The 12,083-nt window shown below is 47.1% G+C and overlaps 1 pseudogene across 20 annotated transcripts in view; it reads right to left on the reverse strand.

The window, feature by feature from the left end:
* Positions 1 to 12,083, reverse strand: part of LOC144737091 (cytochrome P450 2F2 pseudogene) — a 74,012-nt pseudogene that overhangs the window by 44,869 nt on the left and 17,060 nt on the right. For 3 of the 20 annotated variants that reach the window (XR_013588898.1, XR_013588895.1, XR_013588897.1), the window contains exon 1: positions 964 to 1,417. The exons of 6 other annotated variants lie outside the window; for them this stretch is intronic. The product of XR_013588898.1 is annotated as a cytochrome P450 2F2 pseudogene, transcript variant X18 (transcript). Of the gene's footprint in view, positions 1 to 963; positions 1,418 to 2,402; positions 2,520 to 2,859; positions 2,902 to 10,483; positions 10,868 to 12,083 lie in introns of those variants that run through there. 11 more of the 20 variants (XR_013588874.1, XR_013588880.1, XR_013588869.1 and 8 more) reach the window with 7 other exon arrangements.

The following is a 12,083-nucleotide window of genomic DNA, read 5'->3' on the forward strand; positions in this document are numbered from 1 at the left end:
TCGAAATTCGTGATATTCAAAATGATAACAATCAAAAAACGTTAAATTTTTGTCAACATCAAAAATGGTAAAAATAAATGTTTAACTCATCCCGAAAATGTATCACATGTACACAAAAACCCTTGTAGCATCAGTGAGCTTGTGTACCGCTGTTCGCATTTAACCTCGATGATAATAAGTGGCCAGTTCGCTGTTGTGCGCCTCACTAACGTGACTTGATTCGACAATATCACCACAACGAGTTGACCACCCACTGCGCAGCTGTATTACATTTGACTGAATTTTCATTCCCGATTGGGAAAACTGCTTTTGGGTAACTTCTGGCCTGCAAGAGGTCGACAAAAGGTTCTGAGAAAGTAATTTATTTCCCATATAAATCACTTTGAACATAGCTTCAATCATACATTTTCTTAAACATACACACAAATGTTTCCTTTTAGAATTACATGTAACTTGGATAGTTCTTACGTTTGAACATGGGCGATGCATGAGCATGACGAGAGGTAGAGTGATATTGACCAGTAGCTGCATTCGATAATTAGAAAATGTTTTACTAAGTTCGCCTACACACATACAATGTGTGAGAATTGGTACTGCTGCTTTGAAAGAGATGCCGAATGCGTCTGGAGAGGTCCGTAAAAATGTCCTTGTGTTATACATGTTTGTGTGGTGTGACCATCGTACAGTATATTCGTTCCACTTGTTTTAACATAGCACCATTTCCACCACACGTGTGTTAGGTTGAGTCGACATGGAGGCTGTCTGGCACAATTTATTGATACGAGGTAAGTTGCACGTGGAAAAATGCATGGGTGCTACAATTGTGACGCAATACAATAACAGCCAATCTACAAGCATATTGCAAATATGCAGAACATAAACACATGAACTGATAATTGCGTACTAACATTCATCAGGATCTGTTTAAAGTCACAATTTGCATGCATATTCCTGCGTCAATACCTCATCACTGCTCATTCGTCTGATGTCTCCGCTCCTCGACAACGCCTCTCACGTCTGCCAGATCCAGCAACTTCTGCGCACCACAGTCCCAATACATTTGAAGGCACGTCCTCAAACTGTGAACATGGAGTAACAGACCACCCATTTTTATCTCCAGCAGCAGTACTCATGGTACAGTCAAATATTGACATGCCTCACATTCAGAGTGTGTCTGCTACCGTGATGCGGCTGACTGGTATGTGTATGTTATTAGCATTCTGGTGAGTGGTGGTACAGTGGAAAATGCATTTCACCATGAACTTGGAAAACAGACTTTGATTCCCAGGCACGTCTAAAATCAGCAGCAGATAATATCAGAACTCGGATTGGGCCTATTCAGCCTAAAATGAGCAAACTGTAAAATGTGCAATCAATCAGCACTCTAGAGACAAAGGCGGCCGAACGTGTTGTTGGCAACATCACCTCCTCATGCGCCATGCTGGCCTTATTAGTTACTTGCTAATAGCGATTATTCATACGCCTATTTCAAAACTAGCCCTCAGATAAACGTGTTTCATTAAAATTTCATCAGGCTCCGTAGTCTTCAGTGCAGTCTCCAACCTTTATTAATTATATTTCTCCGCGAATTCCTGTTCTCGGCGCCTGTAATTAATTAGCACCGCCACTGACCCCAACTGCACCCACCCATTGCAGTGCCACCACGAGGCACCCTCCCCCCACACGACGAAACAAGCGGGCACTGCACAGGAGGGCTGGTAAACAAGCAGACGCGGGCCACCGTGCGCCCCCGACCGCCACGGGACGCACACAATATTTTTCGAAGTAAACACTTGCTCGTTTTTGCGAATGGGTCTAAATTTTAATTGCTCGTTTTAGCGAATTATCGTAGAAAGAACGCTCGTAAAGCAAGACACGCCAGTATAGTATAGGAATTTTGTCATTGGAATTATGAATGAGGACCTCACCATGCCGTGTGGGGGTGTGGAATTTTCTTTACCATACATTATCATGCTGGTCAGTGCCGATTGGTGAAAGCGGGGAGCATAGAAGTTGTAAATTGGCCAGAACTGCAATGTCTGCTGCCCACAACGTAGACCCACAGTAGCCTGTAACGCCTGTTTTATTCATGGTGGTCGTACATTCCAGCACTATCCAGGCTCAACACATCTTAGCTTCGAAGCACTGACAGGGTGCATTCTAGGTGATTTGATTTGATCCATACATCACATAAACACTGAAACAGACACACAGAAACATGAAGACACAGACTCATTCCTAGGTACACGGTGACAAGGATAAACGAGTAAAGACAAGATGCAGTGAGACAGGGGCTACTGAGAGGGAAACAGAAACAGATCCAGCATTCCATCACCCCCCTCCCCTCCCCCATAAAAAGTCAGGGCTCTGAATGAACCCCGACCTACTAATTCTTGCACAACCTTGCTTTAACACATTCCTGCGGAGGGAGCTGGTAGGAACGTTGGGTTGCTCGGTCAATGGCCAGGGTCAACGGCGGCGTGGTGTAATCCGCAAACATGCCCGACTATGAGGGCGGGCAAAAGCCGGCGTGAGTAGGTTAAACTTGAATTTTATAAGGGCACCACGGGGTGACCAGCCCCTCCCCACCCAGCCCCACCCCTCCCACCCCCCACCCAGCCCCACCCTCCCCACCCAGCCCCTCCCCACCCAGCCCCTCCCCACCCTCCCATCCCCACCCAGCCCCTTCCTCCCCAACCAGCCCCTCCCTGCACGACGGACGGACACAATAATCCCCTGTGGGCTGGTGTAACCAGCAGGTTCCTACCAGTATCACATTACAATGTCTCCATATTTACGTAAAGAGATCAGCATGGCTCGTGCAGCCTAAAACCTCCGCATTTCACGAACGCCTCTTACCTCTGCGAGGTCCAGCAGCTTCTGCAAACTCCACGCCCAGAGCTGCGAATTGACATTGGAATGTGGAACAAGCCACTTCCCGTAGCAGCATGGTACAGTCCATGTTGAACAAGCAACCCCCGTTAATTATCAATCGTGACTTACATTATTTCTGCCTTAATGTACACGCCGTTACATCTTAACAAAGCGCACACAACGCACCTATAGGGAAGCATATATTTTATTTCAAATCATAGCTGCATTCGGCACCGACACAGGATTACCTCGAAGATGAGCGCAGTGACTTTTTTTTTACAAAGTATTATAGTCAATTCATTTGTGAAAGAAAAAATTGCATGCAGACCGGATGTGTTAGAAGAAATGGGCAAACCCACAGTTTACCCAACGCCAATTAACCAGTCGACGGACTTAACATTTGTGTAACCATGTGTAAGGACATTGCGTGGCCCAGTGGGCTTGGGGGATGGTCGTGGTGACGGGAGAAGGGTCACACGAGGTGACTGTGCGTAGCAACCGAACAAGGCTGGGAGCGGTCGAGAGAAGGGGCGTGGCCGGGGGCGGGGCTTGGCCACGCAGATAGGGATATACAGAAAAGGCGGAGAGGGGTTCGGGGCTAATTGGGGAGTCGGAGTCCGGATCGTCGTCGCGGGGATCGTCGTCATCGACGTCGTTGTCGTCACCCTCTGCATCAACACCGGCGCGGACGACTACTCCGACGTCTTGCTATATAGTTGACCAGCTATATAGGAACGTCATGTAGCAGCTATGTCTCATCTGTTATGTCCGCCGGTGATACTGAATAAATACAACTGTTGGACATTACACATGTATAATGCTGGGTGGACAGAGGCGGGGGATTTAATAAACCTGCCCCATTACTGCCACTGCTGCGCAGGGAGATCGACGAATTGAACCATTGTCGTCTGGATTGTAAGTCCAGTGTCCTAACCATTACACAATGCTTTAGTCACACATAAGCTAGAAGAAATTATTTTGCCTCGCTAGACCACCTTTGTCCCGTGATTTATCTTAATTAGAACAAATACATTTCTGAAACTGCACTGCATTCAATTCTACGGTGGCTACACCAGTGGTTCCTCACCTCTACACCAGTGGTCCTCCCCTTTAAAGCTGAAACAATATTATTAGTATTAATGATTTTGGGACTAAAACCCTCCACTAGGCGGTTTGCACCAGGGACCTCTTAGCAAGCCTGTACATCTAAATGTCCTGTGAGTGCAACCAATATTAAAACACTCGCACATTACACATGCGCAATATTACCATGTAATGGTAGGTTGGGTAATAAATGAAAAAAAATACGCAGATTGTTCACTACTATGTTGTAAAATTATAATTTCTATTTAATGTCAGAGTAGAAGACGATGAAAAATACATTTTAACAAAATTATGGTATTAAATCAAACTTTAATTATGAGACAGTAGTCCCAAGGTTAATGTTTTTAATCCGTTCCATAAAAGCTGTTAACCGAATTAACCGTTAATTGAATATGGAAATTACATGTTAAACGCATCAATTCGTTCCAAGACGATTGGAAGTTGATATTAATAATTTAATGCTTTTATAAAGGATTACTTTCCTTAACTTTTCGTTTTGCGAATTAACTTCAGGGGTCATTGCAGTCACTATTCACTTATAAGTTGTAAAAACAAGCAAAAATCACTGGGTGTGCAAGGAAGCTGTTTCCACCGCCATAACAGAAAGCAATGTAAATAAAGCCAGTCGAGATCTAAACGCTCATAAGTGGGCATCGTTAATTGACTAAGGCATGCTCAGCCCATGTACGAGCCCTCAGATTGGCTGGAATTGTCACCCGCGTGCATAACGTAAATAGACCGTTAATGAAAATATTTACATTAGTCGAAACCTATGGGAGGCAAAACATTAACCAAAAAAACGTCAACCAATGTCATTGTTAACCGAGGAACTACTCTATGAACATCTGTAAAACAGCATACGTATACTTTATGGAGTAGACGTTTTAATGTTTTTTGTTTGCATTATGACTGCAGGTATTGTGGTCTATGCAAACATGACTCCTTGTAGAAAGATGTCAGTTTTGTTGCCAGATAGAAGGGTAAAAAACCAATTATCATATTTTTACTGGCAAATGAGGTTCCCATGGTGTAAATGCTTACCCCGAGCTCTCATACTCTGATGGTGCATTGTCTTTTAGTTGTGCGCCTTTTGGCGTAATCTGGTCCAACCCATGTGAGACTAGGCTCTAAGGAAAGCTGTCTCGGGTGTGGACCAATCAACTTCAAGGACAGTGCACATTATCAGAGTTATGTTTTTTTGTTTGCATTATGACTGAAGGTATTGTGGTCTATGCAAACATGACTCCTTGTAAAAAGGTGTCAGTTTTGTTGCCAGATAGAAGGGTAAAAAGCCAATTATCATATTTTTACTGGCAAATGAGGTTCCCATGGTGGTAGTCATAACTTTTCAAACAATGTTATAACTTTTCTAACACTTACACAGGCTAATACAGTACGTGTAATGACCGAAATTAAGAGACACTCACCCCAAGCCAATGTGCAGCCAAACTGTTATTCAGAAAGTAAGCCAAGGCCTCCTATTGTCAGAAAGAGGACTCCACGAAGATTGGTCGCGAGGCAGGGTTTGAAGAGATTGGAGGAAGGCTTTAAACAAGAAAAAGCTGCAAACATTGCGGGAAAGTTTGAGAAAATGGTCTCAATAAAAGGGGATGTTTGAGGGAATGGACGAGCTTCAAGAGCAAGAACAAAGCCTGGGCCTATAATAAAGAGGCTCCCAGTACACAGTCGTCGATGTCATTTCAACTGGTGTCAGAAGTGGTGTTAGAATGTTGCGCCCAAGCCACAAGAATTCTACTGATAAGGAGACCACCCGACAGAACTTCCCGGGAAAGGAGGCCCCGAATACTAACCTCAAGGTTGCGGGAGAGGCAATGATGGCATTGGTTGAGCAGGAGCTACAGCAACTACAGCAGTCAAAGAGCTTGCCTGCTCAGATGCCGCTGGTGACTGGGGACTAAAAGCGGCTGGAAAGGCGGATTGACCGCCTCACTGACGAAGTCTCCCAGCTAATAATTCAGTTCACTGGGAGACAGGAGAGACCAGGAGCGATGGTCATGATGATGGGAGAGCCGGCGGGCGGAGCTATCAGGCTGACAGCTGCGGAGACTGGGGAGCAGGGAGCGTCTAGAGTGACAACCGAAACACCATCACCAGGGACGGGCGCCGTGGCAAGAGAGAGTGGCAAAACGACCTTGCTGGCTGGGGCCGGTGAAGGAGTTTGTGGTGGGCAGCAATTGGGGGGCTTTCGTCCGCCAATTTGAGGCCATGTATCAAGCCCTGGACTGGTCTGAGGCCGAAGCGCTGAAGACCTTGCTGACGGCCTTAAATGATGAGGCCCTCGCCATTTTCAAGGCGATACCAACAGAGTGGAGGACCACACCCCAAACAGCCTGTCGCGAGATCGTGGAGGCCTTCAACCCGCCATTAAACGCAAAGAAGACATTTCAATAACGCAGGCAGGAGGAATCCAAGTCGCCCCTCTACTGCAGTGCCCTGATGCCGCTTAGCCAAGCAGGATATCCTTGCTTGGACGAGGCACCACAGTGGTGCTCCCTATAGTGGAGAGGAGGCATAGATCTTCTTGTAGGTGGCCCGGTGTATGCTGGCTCAAGAGGAGATGAGCTGATGGACCGGGGTAGTGGCTAGTGGCTCAGGTGGAGGAAAGCCCCGACCCTATCGGCTGCACCTCCTGCCAGGACTGTCGGGTGAGAAGTACCATCAGCGGGGTCAGAATCGCTGCAGCTGCCATTGAGGATGGTAGGGGTCCATGAGAGGAGGTGATGGCGGAGGTCCGTGGGTAGACCGGGCACCGCAGGGCGATCCCGCAATGACAGCGAAAATAGGAACCAAGGGGGGAGACCGCGACTCCACAGCAGGGCCCACCTATCACCTGCCATCACTGCGGTTGGCTGGGTAACATCGCATGGGGATGCAGAAGCGACCCACTACCGTGAGCGTCGAGAGCATCCACTTGCCCATCGGCGGCCATGGCTTAACAACATTAGGCGTGTCGTGAAACCCCAGACACCTGGCTAGCTAACCCACCTCATTGATCTAGGGACTCACCGCCACTCACCGCCTCCATCGCTACCCCATATGTAATATCTAATTCAACGACCGTCGGGGATAACGAAGTCGTGAAATCCCCTAAGGAATGTCGGGACGTGCTCCACCATCAGTGGCTCAGCGGGTCGTCGCGGCAGCCACGTGAATCTTGGTGGTGATAGGTTCAGTGGGAAGAGTGGAGGTCCAGTCTTACAATCATTTGTGTTCGGTAGATCCTCCGTTAACGTTATTGGTATGTATATGTTATTTCCTTTTTTCTCCCTTTCTGTTTGTGATAATATATTTTTTGGGTGTGCTCCACGTTATTAGACCTTTGTTGCTACTTTATATCACGAGTTGCAGAGAGTACAGCGCAGCCGGCGATGCGCAGAAGCACTGTTGTAGTGCTTGGCAGTGCTCGCCTTATGAACCTAATTAGTTCCTGATACCCATACTCTGAGGTTTTTTCGGTAAAGTCACGTAGGTAAAAAATGTTTTTTTAAGTTTATAAAAGTAATAATGGAAATAAAATAATAAATCACGACGTTTCGGAGGCAACACAAGTCTCCGTCATCAGGTGGAACCGTCACAGCTAAAATTACTGCATTTATTTTACACAAACGTATTTACAGAGGTGAGAATACGGCTTTCTCAACTCGCAACGGTTATAATTATCTGTAGCCCCAATATTTTCCATTTGATGAACTCGAACAATCTTGCTCAATGTTTTCTATCTGGTAGATCTCGAACAGTTGGCCCCGATGGTTTCCACAATTTAGATCTTGAGTAGTCGGCGCCGATGTCGTCCACCTCCCGTCATCCCCGAACAAGCACCCCGAGCGTGGGCCTCACTCCTCTTATACTTGCTCGGCCCCTGTCCCTCTCTAGCCTTGGTCTGCCCATAGCTTGTAACATTGTGACAGTACCTTCCCGCCACCTGTTTTTATGCATCTACACTCGCCCTTCCAGAGCATTTCCTCATAAAGTACCCTGCACCTGTTTTCAGCCATCTTCACTCACCCCACTCGAACCTTGCCCTGTACAGTACCCTAGACGTGTCGTGACTAACTCGGGGACAATAAGACTTGGAGGCACTTCTTTATTAACAAGCACCATCGAGGTTAACACTCTTGTAGTGAGTCCAACTGAGTCGCAGACGTTATCTTGGGAGCAACACTATTTATTCCGCATTAACACGTAACACAACACACTCTACACTCGGGTCTCGAATGCCCATCTAACCACGCTACGGCTGAACTAGACACGGTTCGCTATCCCGGTCCGGACCACAAGCTGGGTCCCGGACCGCGTGGCTAGAGGCTTCTTCTCCCCGACATGGATCTTCCAACACCAACACTTGAAGAACCCCGAGCTTCTCACGGAGCTCCCATTAAATGCTCACAGGCTAGGCTGGCTCTGCCCCTTGCCCCGCCCACCTTCCAGGTTTCTCGAGCTCCTTCTCGAATGTTCTCGAGAGCTCTTCGGGACCACGTGACCGCCCCTCGGCCCCCAACCACCGGTGGCCCACCTCCAGTATCGTCCGGTCGCGTGACAACAGGTCAGCCAGAGTATCATGCCCCAGAGTAACCCTGGCTGGCTGATGCTCACTCTCGCTACCTCACTGAGAGCCGGCACCACACGCTGCTCGCGGTGCCTCTGCGCTAAGCAGCGCTCACCCAACCACCGCTAGTGCTGGTACTACAGCTCGCAACCCGGGTTGGCCACAATGACATTACCGGCCGTGACTTCGCAAGTGACAAGTAGTCGCTACCCTCTTAATAATTAGTCCGTCCATTGTCGGCGACGCTACTCAGTCAGGACAGTTGGTAGGCTGCCTGACTAGCCATGCCCCAAGATGGTGAAGATGGAGACGACGATGAGAAGAATGGTGAAGACGACGAGAAGAACGGTGACGAAGGACTTCAGCAGCACGACAGGGAACCCACTTCAACAACAACCCCGAGATCCCCTACAGGGGCCCCTGTTATACTGTCAGCGTGGCCTCGCTCCGCCCCCGGCCACGCCCCCTTTCTGGAACCTACTAGCGGGTTCTTGGTGTGCCCCTTCTGTGAACTTTCCCCTACATCCCTCTCTCGTGTATATCCTGGCCTGCTGATGTCAGGACTGCCATACGCCACGGATTCCCTTTTCTGCCAGCAGCCAGTGCTATGCCACTACACATATGTAGTATAGTAGAACGACACGACTGTTTGGCTCGTTATAGGGGCTGTAGGCAGGTGTCACGGAGGTCGTGTCAGGCCGTGACACTCTGTGTGAACCCAACAGGACACGTGACTGGATAAAGGGGGGCCAGGGGCCCCAGGGGGTCACGTGGTTGGGGGCTCGGGCCTTCCCAAAGGATTGGGAAGGGGGGCATGGCCTGGGGTGGAGCCGGCCACGCCGGAGTGGATATAAGCGGGGTGTGGACGGAGAGCTGGGCTGTTCTGCTGGGTCAACTCTGGGAATGAAGCCGCCGTCCACGATCCTCGGTCTCTAGTCTCCGCTAGTGGACCAGACGGCGTGTTGAGCTGTCCTGGTCCAGTCATGTAGTATCCCAGTGTGTTAGCTAAGTTAGGAATGGTGGCTACCGCCCAATGTCGTTATCCTGTTAATGTTAAGTGTTACCAGTTGTGTTAGCTAATAAATAGTGTTGCCTCCAAGGTTCCAGTGTGCGCCTGAATTTAACCTACTACACATGTAATACTGTGAAAAAAACTGTATATATATATAAAAGGGAAATTTGCGGATATGTGTGTCTGTTCGAAATGTTTAGCCTACTTCCCAACATGCTACAAACCTGAAATTTGGCATGTGGGTAGGTTCTATACTGTACACAATGTAAAAAGTATAAAAATAGACTTTTGTATTTTGGATGGGGGAGGGGGGGGAATGACCGTGAGGTGTGTGGCGTCAACCCGCAACACACCTGAGTTAAGCGGTCTGCAATGCTTACCCCTACCGTATGGCTCTTTGCGCGCCGTAGTTCTAGAGCTGTTAACAGCGTGCCGGGAGATTTTAGGTGGCGCTTCGCTCCTGGCCGATGAAGCCATTGGCTTCTCGGAGTTTCAATACATATCCGTGCAAAGAACAGGTACAATTGCTATCTTAAATATAAAGCAGAAAATACATCTGTTTGTGTAAAGCAGCAAGAACTTTCGAACACTGAGCTCTGACGTCATGAAATTTGCACAGCTTATGCTGTCTGGAATTTCTAAGTGAACGCGACTATTTTCAGCTTGCCACATCATTGCTTTCCTGAGTTGCCAAATCGACCTTATGTAGCTGAAGGTTGAATTTCCTTGAGTGAAAAGCATCCGATTTAGTTAAATTGATTTCTTTTGGATTTTTTCTTGCAAACATACATTTTTTCAGGGTTTTTCAGTGAAATATAAGGGAATATTAAATTAATCCATAACAAGAATCCAAGTAAAGCTCGTCGTAAATAAAACACAAAATAAAGTAACATGAATATTTAGAAAACTGTTTTATTTTCACTTACCTTGAGGCCTGATGCTGGCTTGCTTGTTGGAACTGGGAGAATGAGTCACTACAATTGCACGAACAAATAGACGTTACAAAATGTAACGTATCGAATTCAGACACGGACTGGAGGAGGGCTTCTCATTCATGTTTCGTTGACATACAGTTACGACTTTTAATGACACGGTCACTAAAATATATCTATGACTGGCTATATAGCTGACTGACTGTACAGCGACATGGCAATATCTGACTGTAGAGCTGGTAAATTATATAGTGACTTATAACGATGTTCACTAAATAGTGAGACAGCTACACAGCGCCGACAATGGCAACGAGGAGACAGCAGCGATGACGATGAAAATGAGGAGACAGCAGCAACGACGATGATGAAGAATGACGAGGAGGACCCCGAATTCCTCTCGCGCCCAGAAACCCATTCCACTCTCTCTTATATCCCCTTAGAGCGGCCATGCCCCGCCCCTGGCCACGCCCCTCTTTGCGAAGTATCTCGCGGGTTCTGGGAGCTTCCCGATAGACCCCCTCTTTGACCCTTGGCCCAGTTCTTCTCCCTCTTGTGGTCACTCCCACGTACTTAGGTTATGCTGTTTTATCACCCGCAATTAGTCATTACAGCCGCCAGTCGGCGCACTGATGTTACACATGTGATCCTGTGAAAAAAAACTGTATTATAAATTAAACACAAAATAAAATAACATCTGTTCTAGCTCACGGCAGGTGTCTTGCCTCACAGCAGATGTGGGCGTATGTACACAGGAATTTCCTGTTTTTGATGCTAAGTTTGGTCACGTGACCAGGAAGTTGCGATTTAAGATTCCCGCTCAACCACGCGGGCGTCGGCCATTACACACATAATTCAAGATGGCGGCACACATCGCGTTCCAGTGAAGCCAGCCGCAATTGTCCATTGTGGGACTTTAAGAAGCATTGTCTGTAAGTTCGTTTATGTTCTTATAATATTGGCAATGCTGTTATAATGTTAGAATGGCCGTTATAATGATGTAAATGCCTTTATAATGCTGTTAAATTGTTATGATAAATACGAGGCCTAGTTAACAACGAAGCCTGCAACTTTCCTTATTGTGAATGTTACTTGTAATTTAATAAGTCGAGTCAAACTTGTATCCAAGTAACTTTATTGCGATCTGGAGAGCAAGGATGACAAAATGTCTCATTCATAGTGCAGTGTTATGTGTAGTACTGTACATCTGGGGTGCAGTGTGATGATAACACGGTGTGCCTTTATGTAACACAGTAGCTTATGCTCTTGTATAGCTATTCAGTGGTAATGTAGGTGTCTGGTCCATCCAGGATCTATTGTTGAGAAACATGTTATCTAAGACAATGTTATGATGCTGTGGTGTTCATTCATTGTGTTGGTGTTTCCGGGTATTAACAGATGCTGTATCTGTGCTGTTTTCTCACCAGTTTTACCTCGTTAAATTCAATAAATGACGTTTGGAGTCAGGCGTTCATCCTGGCTCTGAGGGTTTATTGGACGCGAGGTTAACTACTCAGCTAGCGGTGCAACGCAGCGCACAGCGAGGCCGAGATAACATCAATGTAAAAAAGTTTATTTTCACTTACCTTGAGTCCTA

The sequence above is a fragment of the Lampetra planeri genome, chromosome 3 (genome assembly GCF_965212315.1).
Source record: "Lampetra planeri chromosome 3, kcLamPlan1.2.h2, whole genome shotgun sequence".
NCBI lineage: Eukaryota > Metazoa > Chordata > Hyperoartia > Petromyzontiformes > Petromyzontidae > Lampetra > Lampetra planeri.